The sequence below is a fragment of the Acinonyx jubatus genome, chromosome B1 (assembly GCF_027475565.1).
Source record: "Acinonyx jubatus isolate Ajub_Pintada_27869175 chromosome B1, VMU_Ajub_asm_v1.0, whole genome shotgun sequence".
Taxonomy (NCBI): Eukaryota; Metazoa; Chordata; class Mammalia; order Carnivora; family Felidae; genus Acinonyx; species Acinonyx jubatus.
Genome location: NC_069382.1, coordinates 170,223,313 through 170,246,483, shown reverse-complemented (window position 1 = coordinate 170,246,483; position 23,171 = coordinate 170,223,313). Strand labels below are relative to the sequence as shown.

The following is a 23,171-nucleotide window of genomic DNA, read 5'->3' as shown; positions in this document are numbered from 1 at the left end:
CCCCAGTACCCCGAAGCCTGGGCAGCATGGTCTTCCAGGACCTGAGAACAGGGCTGATGCTCTCAGATGGTATTTTTCATCACCCCCACTGGACACAGTGCTCAGGAGTACCTGAAAGTCCACCTGGCAGGCCGCTGAGGGTCGCTCGCAAATTGCTGGAGAGCAGAGACCTCCCCTGTCAGCATGGGAGGGCCTGGGGTGGCCGTGAAGGTGCACTTAGGGAAGGAATTTAGAGCTCATTGAAGGACGTCTTCCGAGGGCTGGAGCAAAGTGGCCTCACTTAAATCCCAGCTTTTCCCCTTAAGAGCCGTGAACTGGAAGCTGTTGAAACTTCTCCCCTGTGATACAGGATTCATTATGCCTGTTACCACACTGACTGATGTGAGGGAGCATGATGTTTCTACTGACAGTTTTTTAAAATGTTTGTTTATTCTGAGAGAGAGCCAGAGTGCATGACTATGAGTAGGGGAGGGGTAGAGAGGGAGAGAGAGAATCCCAAGCAGGCTTCATGCTGTCAGCACAGAGCCCTACGCAGGGCTCAGTCTCACGAACCGTGAGATCATGACCTGAGCTGAGATCAAGAGTTGGATGCTTAACTGACTGAGCCACCCAGGTGCTTTCAGAATTCGTAGATTAGAAAGAAAATCAGTGAAGCGAAGGTTTCCAGTGTAAAGTTCCCTCCTGTGGTGTGGAAGGTCCCTCTGGTACTCTGGGCCCCCTGCTTCTCCTGCCTCAGCCCCTCCACATGGGGGCGCCGTGGGGCCTTCCTGCTGCGTGGAGCCCCTGGGGGAGCTGCCTTGCCGAATGGCAGGGGTTTGGATTTCTCTTAACTGCCAGCGTGAGCGGGATGGCCTTGCCTCACTCTTCCCCTGCCTCAATGGAGAGGCCCACCCACCACTGAGCTCTCTTCCCCCCAGGTCCTCGCAGCGCCCTGTGAGGGGTTGGGGAGGGCGGGGAAGAAGGGTCAGGGACTGGAGGGAGACCCAGGAGGGGGCGCTGAGCTGTGATTTGTGGCTGAAACAACAGAACAGCAATAACACCAGCAGTGGGATTTCGAGGTTTCAAAATAGCGCCCCAGTATCGTAGTGGCTGTGCCTCACGGGGATTGTGGAGACAGGCCTGTGGTGATGTATTTAATGTATTGAAATGTGCAACAGTAATGGGTTTAAAACTCTTGGTGCTGGGTGGCTGGGAGCATAGTAAGGCCATGGCAGCCTGCCCTGTTTTAGAACAGTTCTGAATTTTCAGATGAACTTCTTGGATTGAGCCACATCCTGCTCCCTGTCCTTCCATCCCTGGTCTCTGCGGCCACACGGAACATACTTGTACTTCCTGTTCTTCAGATGGTAGGGAGTCATGGAGACCACCACTTCCTCTACAGCTCTTCCCCAGCCTAACTGCCCTCATTCCTTGGTGCTCATACGGGTGACTGCTGAGTCCCGTCCAGCCCAAGTCCTGTCCTCTGAGCGCACACTGCCCCTGCTGCGGGGCCCTGCACCCCTGCTGGCTCGGCCAGGCCCTCCCCTGCGCCTCCTCCTTCCTTTGAGTGGCCATTCAGTGTTTTCTTAATGTGGCCTCCCCTACAGAATCTGTTTCTCCTTTAAGTAATTGACTCACATTCCTGGCTCTTACTAGATCTTGTCCTTTGGGGCATTAGCTGTTATTTAAAAATTGGGCTGATTTCTCTCGGTGCACTCGAAAGAGGTTTTTTTTAAAAAGCTGTTTCCCAAGCACCTTGTACCTGTGAAGTGCTAGAGCACTGGTTTTGGCCAGTCCTTTTGGAAATTTTTTCTTTAATTCTTTTTTTTTTTTTTTTTTAACGTTTTATTTATTTTTTGAGAGAGAGAGAGAGTGCGTATGCTCAAGTGGAGGAGGGACAGAGGATCTTAAGCGAGCTCTGTGCTGCTAGGCTGGCGATGGAGCCACTCAGGTCCTCCTTTTGGGATGGTTCTGAAGCTTGAGTCTCGTGATGAGTACGTTGTCCAGAGCAATGTGAAGTTGGCGGGCCATGCCCTCTGGGCTTTTAAGTACTGAACACAGCAGAGCCCTGCGTGCACGCTGCTCCTGCCCTGCCTGCCCAGTCCATACTCATCACTGAGTCTTCCCCAGCTATGGAGCGACTGTCCATTTTCCGCCCTTTCCTGCAGGAAGGGTCCTGAGAGGCCCCCATGCAACGCCAGGTGAGCGCCACGATACATTGGCCACCTGGTTGCTCTGATGGAGGCTTCGGCGGGGGCCCCTCATTCTTGCCACCCATGCCCCACCTGAGGACTTTGCATAGCTGTTCCCTCGGTCTGGAATGCTCTTCCCCGATATTCTCATGATTCACTCCCTCCTCTGCTTCAGATCGTTGCTTAACATTAGCTTTTCAACAAGGCCTCTCCTGGCCACTCTGTTTCACACTGCACCTTCCCCTCCTACCACCAGACATTCCTGACCTCCTTATCCTGACTTTCCCGGAGCACTTATCTCCTTGTAGAGTGCTTTGGCAGTCACTTATTCATGATTTCTATCATTGGTTTCTCTAGCCCTTGTGGGTTTGATGACTTTTAAAGGAAGGCAAGTAAATTGCTCAGATTTTTACAAACTTAGTACTTGTTCATTAGTGATTTCTTACCAGCCTCTCCCTTCCTCCTCTATAGGAACTTGTCCTTTATGTTCTTTTTTTAGAATTAAATACTGTATGAATTTTTGGGTTGTATTGTAGGTACTTTATATGAAAGAGGAAGAGAGGAGAGAGAGAATAAAAGCATTTAGGACTCTGAATTGGTATAATAATAATCACTTATGCCGTCATCAATGGCAAGTGCTTTATATGAATTATTTCATTCCCAGTCAACCTTATGAAGGTTGGCATTTTTATTACACCTGTTTCACAGATGAGGGAGCAGATGCTTGGAGTGGCTTAAATCACTTTCCCCAAACCGCAGAGCTAGTGGGAGACAGAGGCAGGACTAGAGCACGTGGGTCTATGCCCCAAAGCTCATGCTGTGAACTGCACACAAGCCTGGCTGCGGTTGGGGATGCACAGCATCACTCCTGGGTATGCCCCCTCTTCGGGAGTGAGCTCCCCTGCAGGCACCTGCCCTGGACACCTATTCTGTCTCTCCACGGGTCTCCCTGTCTGTCCACGAGGCACCCACATGTTTCTGAGTCTTTTAATGTATGGACTTGCCTTTGGTCAGCCGTCTCTTCTTCCATGTCCATATTGGGTCTGGAGTATACAGGGGATGGGGAGAGATTTCTCAGTATATGTCTGTGAATTTTCTTCTCCCAGATAAGGCATCTTCATCCTCTGCCACTCTCTGCTCCCTATCTTTAGGGTACAGCGATGCCACCACTTTCTGCTTGGACCCCTTGTAGCTCTCTGTGTGTTCCCTTGCAGCTGGGACTCCTCCAGATCCTCAGACACCTTACAGCCCCAAGGTTGCTGCTTTGGATAGACTGTCCCTGCAGACTGTGTGTTGCTAGAGGTGGCTTGTGGCCTCTGTTCCTGCCTTTCCCTGGGGGCTGGACCCGTGGGCAGCCCGGCTGTCTGCAGCACGTGGCCACTGTGAGCTCATTCCCTGACTTGGGCGTGGCGAACATAAAAATGTGTTTGCAGGGAGCCCTGAATGGTGCCTTTTAAAATGTTTCAGATGCTCAGAGTGACCGCCTGTGACTATTTTGTGTTTATATTCTGGCAGTGCAAACTTAAATGGACAGGAAACCTTTTTAGCCTTTTTTTCGAGCTGAAAAAGTGAGGCAGATATTTGTACCGTCCTGCCCATTTCATCCCACTTACAAAATACTAATAAAGCACCAGTGACTTACAAACCGTTTGCATAGTGTTAAGGAGACAAGGGAAGGAGAAATAGAATTTCCTGTAACTTTCGGGTTCTCATTTTTTAATACATGGGCTAAAACCTGGAGAAGATGGGTGTTAGTGAGGAATGTGTGCTAAAAGAGAGGAAACTACAAAGGCAGTGTGGACAGAGATGGAGACAGAACTGGACAAATGCTGCCTCCAACAATATCAGCCTGCCATTTACTCAGGGTGTTTCACTGTCTATATACAAAATATCTGTGAAATAATTAGTTTGCAAGAATCTGAATTTTGTTTTGGAGACCCATCTGGAGTAGGTAGGCAATTTCTATTTAGAAATTTACCCACCCATGTCTAGGAGGCCCAGCACAAATGTTCCCAAATCCCAGACTTTTATTTTTGTAATTCTTGTAGGAGTCCCTGCCTGACTTTAGCAAAGTCTAGGAGGGATGGTTTCCATTCTGAACTTCAGAGAGGCAGGTCAGGTGTATGAATGCATTGAAGGGAAACCATAAGTGGGGGAACCACCAATTCGTACTTGAAGACTTGGCAAGGCAAATGTTTTTGTAATGAAACAAACACAGGTACGTCATAAAATAGAATACAGAAAGCTGCCTGGTTGCTTAAATTTAATGCAAAATTCTTCAGTGATGCTTTAAGTTTGTGGTGACCACTTATGGCTACTGCCCCAGAAACCCCAGGAAAGCACGTGCTCTCTCCTCCGTGTTCTGAGTTCTTTGGTTGAGGAGTTGGTGAGATGCTGAGCTTATAAAAGGTCCCCACTTGGTAGGCTATAAACTCCACAGATGTGGTATCACAGGGATGCTGTCAAATCTGCCACAGGGCAAAGCTGCTGAGGGTTGCGAGTGTTTCGGGCTGAATTTGTCGGGCACGGCTGAGCACAGACATAATTGTTCTGAGTGGGTGGTGGTGCTGAGGTCTGGATGGCAGCCTTCTTATTTTTAGAGCCTTCCCACGGGTGATCCCACCACGGGCCTGAACTGAAGATAAAGCAGGGGAGCTGCTCTTATCCCCGCAAAGTCATGAATGAACCTGTATATTGAATGGCTTCCTCTGGACATGGTCTCGAATGTTCATGTGCTTAGGATCCTCTGAGGTGTTTGTACAGAGACAGGTTCTGGTCCTGGGGGTCCATATGGATCCGGAGGGTCTCCCTTCCTAACAGGCTCCCCAGTGATGCTGATGGTGCTGGTCCACTCTGGGTAGCAAGGGCTTAGAACGAGCAACCACGGGAAATCCAGCCCAAACCTTCTAGACCTAGAATGGGGGCTCCCGTGCCTCTTCCTGCTATTGTGCGTCACTGACGCTGCCCTAAGGAGTCACCCACGAGTCTCAGACCTCCAGGAAATCTGGGTCCCCAGTGACATTTTTTGAGGAGGTTTGTGTTGCCTGGAGAAGAAACGAGTTTGTGTGGGGAAAAATGCAGTGGTAAACATGTGCTAAAAGGGGTAAGACAAATTTGATATGTGCCAAATGAAACCAAGCATATGGCTCTCTGCCTCTTTCCTGCCACCTCAGTTTCCAGGGATGCTTTGTGTCTTGGGTGGCCCCCAGGGCACAGAGACCGTGCAGGTGTTTTCTTAGCAGTGGGCTCTGACCTAATTGTCAGGCCTGCAAAAAATACAGAAAGTCAACTTCCGACCAGGTACTTGGTAGTAGAAACACTGCGTGGTTTTGCCTCATTGTGTATCATACAAGAGATAATTTTTTCGTGTTAAATATTTTTTTTAGGTAACTCTCGACTCTGGAAAGAGGAAAAATCGTCTGAATTACCTCTGTGTGCAAAGGAACAATTTTGGTGTTAGTCTGATACCTTTCATTGAAGCTTTTCAGATTACATTGTGTGTTGACAGACTTGACCACCAGTAGAAGCCATCAGGCTTTGCATGCCTTGTTTAAAAGAGAAAATAGGAAAACCCATCTAATCTAGATAAGATTTATTGATTGGAAACCCATAAACAGTCCAGTGAAACTACTGTTCAAAGAGTTTTGTGTTTGACTGTAGCTGTGTCTAGTTGATGATAAGCTTAAGTCTGTTGGGTTAGATGTAAACAGTAATGGCAAGACTAAGGAATATAATCTAAATCTTTATAATGATTACTTTATGTCATGAAAATATAGAAACTATTGTATAACTATGATTTATTTGTGTTGTACATTGTAAATTTTAATGGATCGTGTAAGCGGAACAACTACAGGTAAAACTTTACTGAAAATATGAGCATCATAGTGACATCTGTATGACCTTTTGTTACGATCCCTGGTTCTTAGCTTTCACTGTGTGCACCAAAGTCACTTGGGGAGATTTTAAAATATGGGTTGCACCTGCCCCTCTGCATTCTGCCTCACCTCACGAGTCAGTTGCGTATGGAGCCTGGACATGAATTCTTAAAAACAAAAAACAAAACAAAACAAAAAAACCCAAAACTCCCCACAAAGGATTTTGATTGCTGTCCCAGTTATTACTGGTCTAGACTTCAGAGGGTGACTTGAGGTGCTGTCACCACTTGGTGGCAGTGTTGTTCCCTGTGTCTTTATGGTCCTACATTCTTTCCAAGCTCAAAAATCCCTTTTCTTCCCTGTGATTTTGTTTTTGGTCTTGTTTTTGTTACAGTACGTATCTTCCTTGCTCATTTACAGCTTATTTGAATGGAGAGCCACCTTCTGAAATTGAGATGTTTTTCTTTTTCTACAGAGTTTTAGGGCGTGGGTAAAATAAGAAAGAAAAAAAATAGTATCTGATTTCCAAAGTCCCATGGTTCTTTAAAATAGTTACTAATTTACTCTCCATATAACTTTGCTTTTCTGTAGTGAATAAAGACCAGGTTCAAGATAAAATATTATAAGCCAGAAATCTGATTGTTCATGGATTCCTGTAGTTTGAAGCTACTAGAATTTTTCCCCTTTATTGTGCTTCTTGGCACGTCATTACTGACGTTGGGAAGCCATAGTGAATGGCAAGATTTTGCCTTAGTTTGCTGTTTTTGTGCATGATAACAATTGCAAGTTAGCTCTGACAGAGCTTTTTCTAATTAACCATAGGTGTTTAAACAGTCGGTCCTTAACACTTGGTGCAAAGCCTAGAGCTAAGGTTGATGAGACAAACATACCATCTCGGCCTCTGCTGCTTGGTAGGAAGGCTGCGGTACGCAGAGGGCCAAGGGCCTGGGCACTGGAGGCCCTGGGGTCTGAAGGCCTGGCTCTGAGTCCCTGCTTCCAGCACCCTAGCTGGCAGAGATTTCCCCCTCAGGGCTAATCTTACTCCAGAGCCTGTGCCTGTGTGCCTGCAGGATTGAAGTCCAAAGTGGAAGATCTTGATTTGTCACCTTTCAGTCTTCATCTGTAGGTGTTAGAGAGCCATTGAAGTTTATAGAGCAAGGGAATGGTAAGAAGTTTGAAAATACTTCCAGGGGAGTAAAATGTGTAGACCTATCTGAACATGAAACAGCCTTGAAATCAGGGCAGGACTAGGGTGAGGCAAGCAGGTGAGCTGCGTGCAAAATTCAAGGAGGCACTCACTGTCACGGTCCCGCAGGTACAGGCCCTGCACCTACACAGTCCTAAGAATGAGCATCTCCTTGAATCTTGCACCTGAGGTGCCTGCCTCCCTCATAATCCTCTTGGCCCTTCTCACGGTTATGCGGTTTACCCTACAGCCTGTTCGTGTGACCTGGACAGCTCTCCCAGTCAGGTTAGCTTAGCCCTGAGGACGCATTTGGCAGGAAGGGTTTGCTTTGTCTAAAAAACAGCTTTATTGCACTATAATTCATATGCTGTACAATTCACCCATTTAAAGTGTACAATTCATCGTTTTTATCCCTACACTCATGGAGTTGTACAACCATTAGCACCATCTAATTTTAAAACGTTTTAGTCCGCCCAGAAGGAAGCCCATGGCTGCCACTTCCGTGCGTCCCACGCCTCCTTCAAACCTGAGACAACTGCTCATCTGTTTTCTGTGTCTCTAGACTGCCTGTTGGGAACGTGTCATAGATGTGGAATCACATGCTCCGTGGTCCTCTGTGGCTTTCTTCATTTAGCGTGTTCTCAAGGTTCATCGTGTTGTAGTACATATTAGTGCTTCGTTCCTTTTCATGGTCCGTTAATATTCCCTTGTATGGATGCACCACATTTTGTTTGTCTGCTTACCAGCTGGGGGGGTGTTTGGGTTCTTCCCACCTGTTGGCTGTTAGCAACAGTGCTGCTGTGAACATTCAGGGATGTGTTTTTGTGTGGATGCATGGTAAGGGTTTTTATGGATGAGCTAGTGTGAACCCGTCCTTCTCTGGGAGGGGCTTTGAGTTGTCACCTGTGATTCTGACCATTAGGATTGTTAGGCCAGTGGGGGCCAGTGGGATTTGATGCCCCAGGAGCAGGCTTCTCTCCTGGCTGGCCTTGTTAACCTTTCTTCTGCTTCAGCCTGAGTGAGAGGGTGTGGGGGACTCTGGTGTTGCCCCCAGCAGCACCTGGAAAGGTGAGGGATCAGGGGAGCCTCTATCATCCCCTCCCAGGAGCCATCAGAGGGCCACAGGTTAGTGGTATTGACCCAAGACTACATTTCCTTTAGCTGTTCTCAAAATGAACGTGCTCAAGACCCCCTTGGAGGACTCAACACACATTACTGTTGCTCAGGTCTAACGCTTCTGGTTCCGGAGATGTAGTTCTTGGGGGAGCCTGAGAATTTGCGTTTTTTATGGGTTCCCAGGTGATGCCGATGCTGTGGGTTTAGTGACCACACTTTGAAGCCCTCCGAATCTCACAGTGTAGTGGTTGATAGGCAAGGGTTCATCCTATTCTGATTTAAACTCCAACCAAAAAAGCCCTCAGTGGTTCTTAGTAAAATGAAGAGAAGATTGAGAATTAGAAATGTGCTCAATGGCAGATTATGAAACAACCAACAGATCCTTTTTTTTTTTTTTGCTATAAAGGTAATCAAATATTAATACTAGCCATTATAATTCTCCTTATCGTGTATTAAACACGTGGTGTTTGCATTCTTATGCAGCTGGGTGGTAATTCTCACAGTGACTGTGCTGTAGGTGGCACTGCCCGCTACCTGGGAGGTGAGGCTGGAAATGCTGGGCAATATGGCCACGGCGCCCACGGCACTTGGTTCACACAGCTACGAAGCAAGCCGTGTTGGTTCTAAATCCAGGCTCTTAAACTCAGTGATGAACCGTTGCGTTTTAGGAATATTTGCTTAAATCTGTGTGTGTGATAGGTGAAAGCAATTCTTAGTCTGGAAGGACTCTAAAATTCACCGTTAGCCCCTAATAAAGCACCCAGTTTAGGCATTATTGTATCATATTTTTCAAAAACAGAATTAGAATCTTCCTGGTTGAATAGTTTCTGTTAATCTCACTTATTTAAATGAAGGGACGTGTATCTCCTAGAGGTGGCAAAGCCGTACGTCCCCACTGGACATGAGCTGGCTGCTCCAGAATTACAGCTGTTGATGCACTTGGTGAGTTCTTGATTTTGTAAAATCTGGAAATAAAGCCAAAGGACGCATTAAAATACTTTCTAAATGGGTTTTTTTCCTCAAGTAAATTTGTTTTATGACTTTCGTATGAATGAAAATGTTCACGGAATGGATACTGACAAGATTTTAAACCTCACTTATTGATCTAGAAATGCTACATTATGGTCTTCTATAATTCTGAAAATAATTTGTAGTACTAAACTGTGCATTTTGTACTTGAGAGAGCATAGGTTTTTCACAGGAAGTTGAAGTATTATGGTTCATTTCCTGACCAGGTGTGTTAGCTTGAGAACTTTCGACTAAGGACAGTTCTGGTGATGAGAGATTGTAGTCTTACCTCAGTGGGTTCGGGTTTTAGATTTTTTTTTTTTTTTTTTTTTTTTTTTTTTTTTGCAGCGTCACCTTTCCCCAAACAGTTACTGAGGGGAAGTTTTTCTTTTTCTTCCTGGCCCTGGCCTTATGCTGGGGAGCTGGGGCTGGGGCGGGTCATGGAGGCAGTTGACTTGTTCAGCCTTGCAAGGCTTCAGACTGAGGAACTTAGGGGTTGGAGGTGGGAGTACCTGCCTTAACAAAGTGGTCTTTCTTCCTATTACTGTTTGCAAAATGTGCTCATCATTCTCCCCTAGAGAAATCTGTACGTATTGCATTCTGGAACTTTTCTTCCACTATTCCCAGCACTGCAGTGTGTCATATCAGGTGTAGGTCCCAGTGCAGAACCGGGTGCGTACAGTTAGACCAGAGGTTTTACTGGCTCATAGTAAAGTCACTGGGCTGCCATTCATTTGTTGGGGGTTCCTCCTCATCTCCTACTGCCCAATTTCTCTGCCCTGCCAGTTGCACATTTTTTTTAGCTCCTCACTTCTCGGTGCCATTTATTGTCATTTAGGGACTGTCTGACCGAATGTATTAGAAATCTTGCTACTCTGGCATAACTGAGGAGGGGACTGATTTTTTTCACACACACACACAAAAGCAGTATGGGTAATGTTAGAACAAGGCTAGTTCACTGGCTCCATCTTACCAGTGATCTGGGATCCTTCCTGTTTCATCCTCCTGCATGGCTCATGGTCACAGGATGGCTGCCCCACCTTCAGCTTCCCCTGAGTTTCCAAGCTGAATGAAGAGGGAACCAACAAGGAGGAAAAAGGTGATCCCTCTATATCAAGAGAGCAAGGCTGTTGCAGAAATCCCAAGTAGAGCCCCACTTGGTCTCATTATCTGAACTGTGTCAGGGGCCACTCATCACCACAAGGGAGGCTGGGAGATGTTGAATTATGCCTGAGCATGTTGCTACCTTATGCAATATCCCCTGTTGTAAGGAGGAAGGGGAGAATGGGTATGGGGTGGGGAGCCAGGGCGACTGTGGCACTGCCTGTGCACAGTGCTTCACTGCTCACTCATGTGCTGTGCTTCTTGCAGCCATGATTTCTCATGGATGGTGTCCTTCGCCCAGAATGCTCCTCTCACTCTCTTGTCCCCTCTGCACCCAACATACTGCACATCAGCACTGATAGACTCTCCTACTCCTTCCAGGCCACTTCAGTGTCCCTGTCTCTTCCTCTTTCTCTCAGACATAATCAGCCTCTCCTTCCCTGATATTTGCTTGTCCCTGCTGGAGAGCTACTTTGTGTTCGGGTTATCTATCTGGACCTCTAGATCTGTGCTGGTAATTGCCACTAGCCACATAAAGCTGGTTAACCTTAAATGTTGACTAATTGCCCTTAAATACGGTACAAAATTTAGTTCCTCACTCTAGCCCCACTTCAAGTGCTCTAGAGCCACATGTGGCCAGTGGCTGGCTTTAGGACATTTCCCTCCATCAAATTCTCTTGCCTGCACTTGACTGCTCTAGATGATGAGCTCTTTGAGGGCTCATTTTGCCCTGACTCCATCGCTCAGAACCGCAAGTGCAGCATTGAGGTTGGTGCTTGTGTTGTGTCGTCTTCTAACTGAAATTGTAAACTTTGGGCAGGGGTTATAGACATTCCACAACCAACATGGCTTCTAAAAATATTGTTACTGGATACGTAAGAGGTATTGAGACCACTGCTTTTAAGGAATCATAAAAGCACATGCGGACTTTGAAAGTCACGTTTCAAATTTCTCATTTAGAGATGAAGAAACGGAGACTCAGAGAAGGAAAGGGACCTCCGTAAGGTCATATAGGCAGTCGGTGGTAAGAGGACTCGACTCTTGGTTGTCATAGCTGCATTCGCTTCTGCGTCCGTGAAACCAGCCCTGATTATCACCAACCTGCTCTCCCTAATTATGTTCTATTCTTGCCAATCCACCAGCTTCTAGTTTCTTGAGAGAGGAAGTTGTTTGCAGTGCTCAGCTGTCCTCAGATGCCCACTGCGTATAGGCGGCGCTCAGGGAATGCTCAGGAAACAGATGAGCCTTAGTCAGTCAATGATGGTTTTGTTGCAAGAAACAGAAAATGAGTCAAGCAAGCTTAATCAGAAGGAGGCTTTTAGAAATCAAAATAAGGGCAAGAGCTGGAAACTAGAAGTTGTAAGGAACCAAGGAAGTCTCTCTGGCTCCCTCTCTTTGGGGCCATGTAATTTTTCTTCTTTCGTCTGGTTTCCTCTTTATTCTACACACCAGCTTTCCCAGCTGGCTCGTCACTCTGTAGGGTCACACCAGCCTCCACGTCTGTATGACCTCTTAGCTCCAGAGGCATCCAGTCACCTAACTGCCAATCTGCTTTACCCCCAGACCTTTGGGAGCTGATTGGCCCAACTCACGGAGGCTCCTCCAAGGAGGGATGGGAGAGAGGCATGGTGCCAGCATGGCAGAGGGGACCTACTCAAGTTTGTATCCAGCCATGAGGGAAGAGGGTGGGGCCTGCGCTGGGAGGGGAGGCATAGCCTGCAGCTACCACAAATCCGTGTATTCTTGTTAACTATGTTGTTTACCAACCAAAGGGAGAACCATGAAACCGACTGGAGCTCACTAGCTTTTTTACAGTTGATGGCTGGCTGTCTGGAAGTAGGTGAAATTGCGTCTGGCAGGTATATTTCTTATTACTAGAAGCACTTGGAAAGAAGTTGGTGACCTTCTGTCAAAAATTCCTCTGCGGAGGGTGCCTGGGTGGCTCAGTAGGTTAAGTGTCCTTGAATTTCAGCTCAGGTCATGATCTTGTGGTCGCGAGATCAAGCCCCTCATTGGGCTCCTCGCTGGCAGTGCAGAGCCTGCTTCAGATTCTCTTTCTCTGTCCCTCCCCCACTCCCCTAAAAAATAAATACACATTAAAAAAAAAAAGTTTAAAATATATTTAGTCTCATAGAGGGTTATAATGGAAACACATTCCTGTCACAAATCATGATAGTAACAAGTGTTCAGATTCATTGGAAATGGGCCTGGTTATAAAATCATTTCTCTCTCGTGGACTTGAACTACAGATGCTCATTTGGTGATTTTTTTTTTTTCCCTCTCCTTTTTCTTCTATGGAATTATTGAACTTGGCATAACTAGTAATAAAATGACAGCCTTAATTTGGAGAAATGTAGCCTAAAAGTTAGAGATACAGCCCTTCTTTTTTTTAATGTTTATTTATTTTTTTTAGAGAGAGAGAGAGAGAGAGTGAGAGAGAGAGCAAGAGTGAGCGAGTGAGCGGGGGAGGGGCAGAGAGAGAGGGAGACAGAATCCAAAACAGGCTCCAGGCTCTGAGCTGTCAACACAGAGCCCAGTGTGGGGCTCAAACCTACGAACTGTCAGATCGTGACCTGAGCTTAACTGACTGAGCCACCCAGGCACCTCATAACCCATCTTTGAAGGGTGTTCTTGTTGCCCTCCAGCCACTGTCATCTTTGGTGTCTCAGATGCCTTTGCCTCCTGAGGGCCACTCGCTACCTGCTCGCCGTCCCAAGAGAGTTGCACAGTTGTCTCAAAGCACTTTGATGCGTAATGATCTTTGAGATTCCAAATTTCTCTGGTTCCAGCAGAAATAAAATTGCAATACGTTATGCTTATTGTTTCAGAGAATGGTTTGAACATTGATTAAAAAATAAATGAAAGTTAAGAAAGTTAAAAGCCCATGGAACCTTTTTCTCTGTAGCTTCAAAGATCCTACATTTTGTCTTCGTGGATTGCTCTGGCTGTACAACTAAAAACCTTTTTTCTTTGAATTGTAATTGATAGATTAGTCCAAGTCAGTATGTTCTGTTTCTAAATGAACATAGTTTGTTAAAGTTTAAACTCTGGTTGAAGTCATTCTAAGGTTCCTGACAGTATGTTTTATTGTTTCTGAAGAAGTCACATCAGTGATAATAGAAAAAGCAAACGTATCATGGTGTCTTTTTTTAAATTTCATCTTATTTTTACTTTTATTTATTTATTTTTTAATATTTTAGTTAACATACAGTGCACTGTTGGTTTTAGGAGTAGAATTCAGTGATTCATCATGTAATGTGCAACACCCAGTGCTCATCACTAGTGGCCTCCTTAATCACCCATCTAGCCCATCCTCCTGCCCACTTCCCTCCAGCAACTCTCAGTTTGTTCTCTGTTGTTAAGAGTCTCTTGTGGTTTGTTTCCCTTTCTTCACTCCACCCCCACTCCCAACCTGGAAATACAGAGGGGGCGGGGGGAAGCCTGATCCCAAAAAGAAAAGGAAAGGGAAAGAACAAGATCCATTTGGTGAATATAATTCGGTGTCTGTATGCATTACAAAGTGATCACTGCCAAAATTTGGTTACCATCCATCACCATACAGTTGCCCATTTTGCCCACCCCAGCCACCTTCCCTTCTGATAACCATCACTCTGGAAGTCTGGTTTGGTTGGTTGGTTGGTTGGTTGGTTGGTTTTAGATTCCATATGAGTGAAGTCATTCTGTTTCTCTTCTTCTGACTTATTTCACTTAACATAGTACCCTCAGGGTTCATCCATGTTGTCAGAAATGGCAAGATTTCATTCTTTTTTATGGCTGAGTAGTATTCCACTGTGTGCATGTACCACCTACTCCATATTCCTTCATCTATCAGTGGACACTTAGGTTGTTTCCTTTTCATGGCTATTGTAAATAATGCTACTATGAACATAGGAGCACATCTCTTTTCAAATGAGTGTGTTTGTATTCTTTAGATAAGTACCTAGAAGTGGAAGAGCTGGACCGTAGGGTAGTTCTATTTTTAACTTTTTGAAGAACCTCCATACGCTTTTTCCATAGTGGCTGCACCAGCTTATATTCCCACCAACAGTGTACTGAGGGATCCCTTTCCTCCACACCTTCATCAGTACTTTTTATTTTTTGTCTTCTAAGAATCCTTCTAACTTCTGTGAGGTGATAGCTCATTGTGACGATTTACATTTCCATGGTGATTAGTGACAAGCATCTTTGCATGTCCCCCTTGGCCATGTGTATGTCATCTTTAGAAAATTGTCTTTTTAGATCCTCTGCCTATTTAAAAAAAATTTTTTTTAATGTTTATTATTTTTGAGAGAGAGAGAGACAGAGAACAAGCAGGGGAGAGACAGAGAGAGAGGGAGACACAGAATTAGAAGCAGGCTCCAGGCTCTGAACTGTCAGCACAGAGCCCAATGTGGGGCTCAAACTCACAGACTGGGAGATGGTGACCTGAGCTGAATAAAGTCAGCCACTTAACTGACTGAGCCACCCAGGCGCCCTTCTGCCTATTTTTTAATTGGATTGTGTTCTGTTGTTAGGTTGTATGAGTTTTTTCTGTATTTTGAGTGTTAACACCTTGTTGGATATGTGATTTACGAATATCTTCTCTGGTTCAGTAGGTTGCCTCTTCGTTTTGATAACAGTTTCCTTCACGGTACAGAAGCTTTTTATTTTGATGCCATCCCATTTGTTTGTTTTTGCTTTTGTTTGTCTCTTCTTTGGAGTCAGAGCCGGAAAAATATCACCAAGACCAATGTCAAGGAGCTTACTGCCTAAGTTTTCTTCTGAGAATCTTATGGTTTCAAGTCTTACATTCAAGTCTTTAATCCATTCAAGTTAATTTTTGTATATGGTGTAAGAAAGCGGTCTACTTTCATCCTTTAAAAAAAATTTTTTTTTAACGTTTATTTATTATTGAGAGATAGAGCGAGACAGAGCATGAGCATGGGAGGGGCAGAGAGAGGAGGAGACACAGAATTCGAAGGAGGCTTCAGGCTCTGAGCTGCCAGCACAGAGCCCAACACAGGGCTCAGACCCACCAACTGCGAGATCATGACCTGAGTCGAAGTCAGACGCCCGACCCACTGAGCCACCCAGTCACCCCTACTTTCATCCTTTTTAAATGTTTGTTTATTTTTGAGACAGAGAGTGTGTGAGCGAGCACAAGTGGGGAAGAGGCAGAGAAGAGGGAGACAGAGGATCTAAAGCGGGCTCTGTGCTGACAGCAGAGAGCCTGACATGGGGCTCGAACTTCGGAAGTGTGAGATCATGACCTGAGCCGAAGTCAGACACTTAACCAAATGAGCCACCCAGGCGCCCCTGGTTTCATCCTTTGCATGTGGCTGTCCAGTTTTACCAACACATGGTGTCTATTTTTAGTGGTATAATGACCCAGGTCATTGCCCCTGGATGCTTCTCAAAAAAGCCCTGGAGGCTTTTTGCCTTTTCTGGTTGCCCATATTAACATGAACTGGTTCTCCACCACAGTGCCTGATTGTCCTGCCCTCAGTGTGTCACAATAACTCCTTTGGTTGTAACCGGTAACCGTTTTACCTGCTGTGGGTCAGAAATGGTTTCATAATCATCCTTTTGCTACTTCATAATTTTGGGGATAGTACAAGTCTGTCTCCGTAGTCTTTGGCATGTATATCTGTATTGGTTCTTGCCCAAGATGGTGGACTTGGATGTTGGGATTCAAGGCTTTTTCCCATGTTAAATACCTCTGTTTCATGCTCCTATTATGGTACCCTGAGTCTGTGGAGCTCAGTAAAGTCTCTTGGATATAGTGGACAACTTATATGATCTGGAGCTTTGCATGTTAGAAAGAAAAGGGATTGTTTACCCAGTGCCTCATTTTACAGATGAGAAGACTGGATCTCAAGTACCATATAACCCACAGGGCCTTCATCTGCATTGTATTTAGGAATACCCAGTGTTGGCCAACCGCAAGGCAGCAGGTGCTTAGGGGCTGTGGAGGTGGGTGGGTCTGGGTGTGGAGTGCCAGCGCTGCCCACCCCCCCCCCCCAACCCTGGGACTTTGGGCCTGCTGCCTTATCTCAGTCTCCTCCTTTGTAACATGGGGTGGGCAGTAACTGTCCCCTTCCATGAGAGGCAGCATTGCATAATGAACGAAAGCTCAGGCCCGAATAAGGCAAAAGTGCATGGCCTTGGAAAACCTCAGACCCAGGGAGAGACACGTGTTTGTATGGCAGAGAGACAGAGCTTGGGAATGTTCTGACTTCATGTTTTGAATTGGAGTGACCTTTGGGAGGATATCCTGGACTGTCAGATCTTCATCTACATCAAGACTCTTTCCTTGCACACCCACCTTTTCTGAGTTGCCAGAGTTTTAAAAATGGGCCCTTGGAGCTTTTTTCATCGCCTCATTCCAACCTGTGGTCCTCGGTTTTCTTTGTCACGAGGAGAAATAGACTGAAATTCGGTGCTAGTTGATAGCTCCCATTGTAATGAATATTTTTGCAAATGGCTTCGGCTTCATTCTGCTTGAGAGGAAAAGGGTCCTGCAGAGTTGCAGAAAGGCATGATCAACTGGAGAATCAGTGCGCAGCATTTTGGTTAACAGCATGGATTTAAAAAAATACTTAAAAAATTTTAGTTGTAAAAAAACACATAAAATTTACCATCTTCACCATTTTTAAGGGTATAGCTCAGTAGTGTTAAGTAAATTTACATTTTTGTGCAGTGGTTCTGCAGAACTAAAACTGAAACTCGATACCCGTTAAACACTAACTCTTTCATTGCCACCCCCCCCCACCCCCGTCCTTCCCCACCAACCACCATTCTACTTTCTGTTTTCTAGGAGTTTGACTACCTTAGCTACTTCGTGTAAGTGGAATCGGTATGGTATTTGTCTTTTTGTGATGGCTTATTTCACTTAATATTGTGCCCTCAAGGTTCATCCAGCATGTGACCGGATTTCCTTCCTTTTTAAGTCTGGATAATATTCCTGTGTGTGTGTGTGTGTGTGTGTGTGTGTGTGTGTACTACATTTTGTTTATTCACATGTCAGTGGATATTTAGGTTGTTTCTACCTTTTGGCTGTTGTGAATAATGATGCAGTGAACATGGGTGAGCAAGTAACTGCCTGAGATCTTGCTTTCGGTTCCTTTCCATATGTACCTACAGCTGGAATCATGGGATCATGTGGTCATCCTATTTGTAATTGGGAGGAGCTGCCGGACTGCTCTACAGCAGCTGCCCCACTGACATTCCTACTAGCACTCACAAGTGCCCCAGCTTTTCCACATCCTCACCAGTAGTTGTGTTCTGGGGTTTCTTAAAGTGGCCATCCTAATGGGTAAAAGGTGATATCTCTATTGTGGCTTTGATTTGCATTCCTTTAATGAATAGTGGTGGCGAGCATCCTTTCATATGCTTGTTGGTCATTCGTAGATCATTTTTGGAGAAATGTCTTTTCAAGTCCTTTGCCTATTTTGTAATGGAGTTGTTTGTTCTTTTGTTGTTGTTGAGTTGAAGAGTATGGATCTTTAGGTCAGACTGGGTCTGGGCTTAAGTCCTGTCTCCTCCATTTATGAGCCGTTAGCCAAGGGCACTTGCCACAGAGTCCTCTGCTGTCTCTCGGGTGTGGTCATAGCACCCACCTCATGGAATCCGGGATGTTAGGACAACCAGAGAGAAAGTATCAAAGAGACGGAGGCTACATAAAAGAGCGTAGACAGTCTGTTCCTAATAGGTTTCGAAGGAAACAGAAACAGCTGCCTTCTCAGTCCCCACCACAGATGGCAGCCATCCTTTAATTCCATCCCCCACCACCTTCCCTTTTATCATCACTGGACTGTAGGACAAGCAAAGGGATGTTCTTGGGCAATCAGAGACTCGGGCACATAGAGGACATGCACGTTGCCAAAAAGAACCTCTGTGAGCCTCCTGGGCAGGGTGCGGTGGTTTGCACAATAGCTTCAGCTTGTCGGCAGAGTGTATGTCATCACTTGAAGTCACAGCCAGAGGAACCTGGGTCCTGCTCCCGCCCCACCCCAGGTGCACACCTGTGGTGACAGGACCCACCTTGCCGAGCCACACCGTGCTCTGGATTCACAGGTAGAAAAGCCACACGGAGGCCAAGAGTGCTGACAGACACAGGGAGTGGTTTCTCTTCAGTCCCTTAATGGGGAGAGACAAAAGACCAGAATTATTGCCAAGAAATGTCCTAGATGTTGCACTCTTTAAAATCATCCCAGCAGCTTTCCAGATGTCCAGGGGTTGACAAGTGCAGAGAGCTGAGACCTGGCCGGCTAAGCACACGGTTCCCAGGCTCTCCGAGGGTCAATTCCCACCGTGCTGACATTCTTCGGAATTTAAGATGCCGCTTTGGGGCCGTGTGCACAGCACCTGGTATCCTGTGTTGTGCCAAGATGTTTAGAAAAGTGTCCATCCTTGAGAGTGGAGATATGTGAGTCTTTAGCAAATTACTTTCGTTCGTTTCAGTCAGAGCAGCCAATATTTCACATTTGTTTTGTCCCGTGCACACATAATACCTCTTACTTCTTATGAATTCCAAATGGAAGCTCAGAATCCTGGGATGTGCCATGTTCAGTTATGGTCAGGAGAGACTTCCAAAAGGAAACGTTACTTCTTTAATGAGTTTTTGGGGTGAAGTCAGCTCTGGTAATGTTTAAAAAATTTGCTTACTACAGAAACAGTTTTCAGAGAACATTCGAACTTGACACATCCACTTTAACTCATAAACCAGATTGGTTGAAGTCTGTTAAGGTTTTGAATGAACATCAAGGTACTGACTTCTAAGAGATGGAAGCCGTCTCAGCGATCACACAGTTTGTTTCCATTTTCTCATGGAGGACAAAGCCCAAAGTTTTACACGGCAAAAGCCCAAGCTTCCCAGCTTCCCAGCAGTCATGGACACCCGAAAAGAGTGCTGCTTTCTGAGCTGGCTTCCTTCAGGATATGGGCCCTTATAAGGAAGGCTGCGAGGCCGGGGTTTTCCAGGTGGAAAGGTCACATTTCCACATATAGCCCACTGAGCACTGTGTCAAGTCGGGGGAAGAACCGGGGTCGCTACCGTAAACTTCTTGTTTCACAGTGTGGACTTCCCCATCCCCTCTCCCCAGCGAAGCACAGAAGTATTTCCTAACTTTTAAGTCACGGGCTTCCTTTCATGGAGTCTGACCTTAGATCATATCCAGATAAGCATTGTGTAATGGGATGGGTGGGGTTCGAGTTTTTAGCCACAGATGCACGAGAGGAGGAGGGGAGGGGAGGGCAGCAAAGTTTGTAGCTGGGGCTAAGTCACAGTCCTCCTGCAGGGCTGTCCTGCGTGCAAAGCCCCATCGAGGTTTCCTTGCTGCCTGTGCAGGTCACCTGTGTGTGCCTCTGGGACCTTTCCTTCCTCTCTTCTGCCTCTTTGGTCATAGATTTCATCCTTACAATCCCCACAGTCCCCTCTCCTGAACTCACCGCCCCCCTCCCCCCATGTTGTTTTGTTTTAAGTTTATTTATTTTTGAGAGAGAGAGAGACAGAGAGACAGAGACAGAGAGAGAGAGAGAGAGAGAGATGGGGCTCAAACCCATGAACCATGAGATCCTGGCCTGAGCTGAAGGCAGATGCTTAACCGACTGAGCCACCCAGGTGCCCCTCTCCTGAGCCGCTTTACGTGACAGGGCTTCCCGTTCCCACCACTTCCCACCAAAGGTCTCCCAGCTCTTCTCTGGGCATTAGGGGACTGTGATGTGACCTCATTTTATATTATTTCTGGCTAAATAGCTCCAAATACTCCTCTCCAGAGGGGAGTCCTAAGTGTGCCTGCCCACCTTGATCCCTTTCTATGGGGCTGGGGTCACAATCGCACCGTCTCCTGTGTCTTGCTCCTGCTTGGTGTGTGCCAGGCACTTCAGATGCTCATGCCCCGTTGTGATGCTGCTTTCAGAGGGAGGCGGGTTGTGGACCGAAGAGAGATCATGCCATGCGGACAAAAACCCAGAACTATAGTCAAATTCCTGCAGATAGAAGGCACTTTTATATGTGCAGCGCACATCCAAGAAAAGACCCGAGGGAAACGTGAATATATTAAAAGAACTTACCTTTGGGAGGTGGGATTATAGTCGTCTTCATCTTCTTCTGTCCTGTTTTTCAGTATTTCCAGTTGCCCTATAATAAGTTAGCATACTTTTTACAGGGCACCATTTGCTGCCCTTCAGGGTCCCGTCTGCACGGCCACAGCAGCTTTTCCTCTGCCTCTCAGCATGGCCCTTTCTCTATATGCCTCGGACTTTTATCTCACATCATCAGGGTACAGTGATACGGGCTTTAACCAAAGTCCAAAATTTGCGTGCAAAATGCAGTCCCTACCCCTGGCACACTGAGGTAGATTTATTGTGTTATTTAACATGTAAATGTTCTGAGTGCACAGCTGTATGTGAAGCACTGTACCAAGAATCGGGCTGAAAGTGGATTGGGGCTGGATAAAGGGGTGTGCAAGCACAGTAAGGGAGACATGACAGATACCAAGGGAGAAGAGAGGAGGAGAAGGGCTGAATGCAAATATAGCCAAGTTCAAGGTTCCGAGTTGGAAAGCTGCACTGCTGAGGGGAAGAGCCTTCCCGACCCCTCCCCGGAGGGTTTTGCTGTGGTCTTGTAGTGATGAAACGCTCTTTTGTGCCGTAAACACCAAGAATTTGGGGTCTACCACTTTGTCGGGATAAAATGGTCTTTTTCCATGCCAAACTTAATAAATATTATTTAGGTACAAATTAAATACATTAAGTCCACCTGTTTATATTGTAAATGTCTGTGTGGCAGAAACTGTATCTTGATTTTTTGATTCCTTCACAAAACTTTAATGTTTTTCACCTTGAATGTACAGTTGACCCTGACCAATATGGGGTTGAACCACACAGTCACTTCTCAGATTTCCTTTCAAGGAATACAGCACAGTACTATAAATGTATCCTCTCTTCCTTAAGAGTTTCTTAACCCTTTCTTTTCTCTCCCTTTGTCATAAGAATACAGTATATAATACAGATAACAAAATGTGTGTTAAATCAACCATTTATGCTATCAGTAAGGCTTCCAGTCACCAGCAGCCTCTTAGTAGTTGAGTTTTGAGGGAGTCAAAAGTTGTGTGTGGATTTTCGACTGCATGGGCGTCATTCCCTTAGCTCCTGCATTGTTCCAGGATCAGCTGTTTTCTGTGATTTTATGTCAACAGATTGTTTGTCTCATGTCCTGAGGCTGTGGAATTGTTCTGTTTTTCTTCATCATCGTACGAGTGTTCAAGTGACTTTCACTGGAAACTGGGCTTATCACCCACACACCGGAATAGGACGCCAGGCAGTCTGGGGACGTGGAGGCACGTTTGTTGGGTGCCTGGTTGGCGCCCTGAAACAGGTTGGGTTGGAAGTACCATATGCAGTCTTCTTCCTTCGGGGTAAGTCAGGTTGTCCTGCATTGACAAGGAAGCAGGCTGGGTGAGGGAGTGGGAGTCTACTTCTAAGCCCTGTCCCGTGACCTGGGTTATACAAGATGCCACGACATGAAATGTACAAGGTGGTCACCTGGCAGCACAAGCCAGTTGCCACGCTGATGTCAGTAGCACGTGCTGTGGGTTCAGGAGGAAGGGTGGCTCTGAGCTGGAGTGCCTCGGTGCCTCTGCCAAGCAGCTCCTCCTTGCTGGCCTCCAGGTCTCCCCTCCCCCTGCAAAAAAAAAAAAAAAATGTTCTGACTTTTGCCAGTGCATCAAGACTCAAAACACCATCCCATCCTGTTCTTCCAGTCATAATAAAACCTTGTTACCTGTACCTTGAAAACCTTTTTCTTGGCTACTGACTGAACTTTTTAATTTTTTAAAAAAATGTTTATTTTGAGAGAGAGAGAGAGAGAGAGAGTCCTAAGCAGGCTCTACACTGTCAGTGTAGTTTGACAAGGGGCTCCATCTCACAAACCTCCAGATCATGACCTGAGCTGAAATCAAAGTCAGACGCTTAACCAACTGAGCCACCAAGGTGCTCCCTGACTGAACTCTATTTATTTGTTTGTTTTTGAGAGAGTTAGCACAGAGAGAGAGAATCCTAAACAGGCTGCCAGTGCAGAGCCCGATGCAGGGCTCATACTCAGTGGAACTTGAGGTCATAACCTGAACCGAAATCAAGAGTTGGAGGCTTAACCTTCTGAGTCACTCCAGTGGCCCTGACTGAACTCTTTTTAAAGGAAAGTTTTTAGAGGCCCTAAAAACATGAAATCCAACTGCTCTGCCGAACTGGAGGGAAGGGGCAGTTCCGAAAGACGCTGGTTCCTGCTATGGATTGAATGTGTCCCCTGAAAATTCACGTGTTGACTCCCCCAGTACTTAATGTGTTGGTATTTGGAGGTGGGGCCTTTGGGAGGCAGTTAGGTTTAGATGAGACCCGTGAGGGTCGCGCTTCTGTGATGGGACCAATGGCTTACTTATAAGTGAGAGGAGGAGGAGACCATGTGAGGGCCCGACAGGAAGGAGGCAAGCCAGGAAGAGGGCCTTCCCCAAGGGCCGGATCATGCCGGCACCCTGAATTTGGACTTTCAGCCTCCAGAACAGCAGGTAGCAGATGTTTGTTGCCGTGGCCGCTCAGCCGGTGCTGTGTTGTTTAGCGGCTGAGCCGAGACTGCTGCACCCCCACCACTGTCCTGGCCCCTGCACGGGCTTTGCTGTCAGCTCCACGGGGTGTAGTTGGAGAGCTCTCCTTCCACAGTTAGCCGCTAACCCG

The 23,171-nt window shown here is 46.2% G+C and overlaps 1 protein-coding gene across 8 annotated transcripts in view; it reads left to right on the top strand.

The window, feature by feature from the left end:
• The window catches only part of TBC1D1 (TBC1 domain family member 1), a 224,409-nt gene that overhangs the window by 143,734 nt on the left and 57,504 nt on the right, over window positions 1-23,171 (top strand). The gene's annotated exons all lie outside the window — the stretch shown is intronic.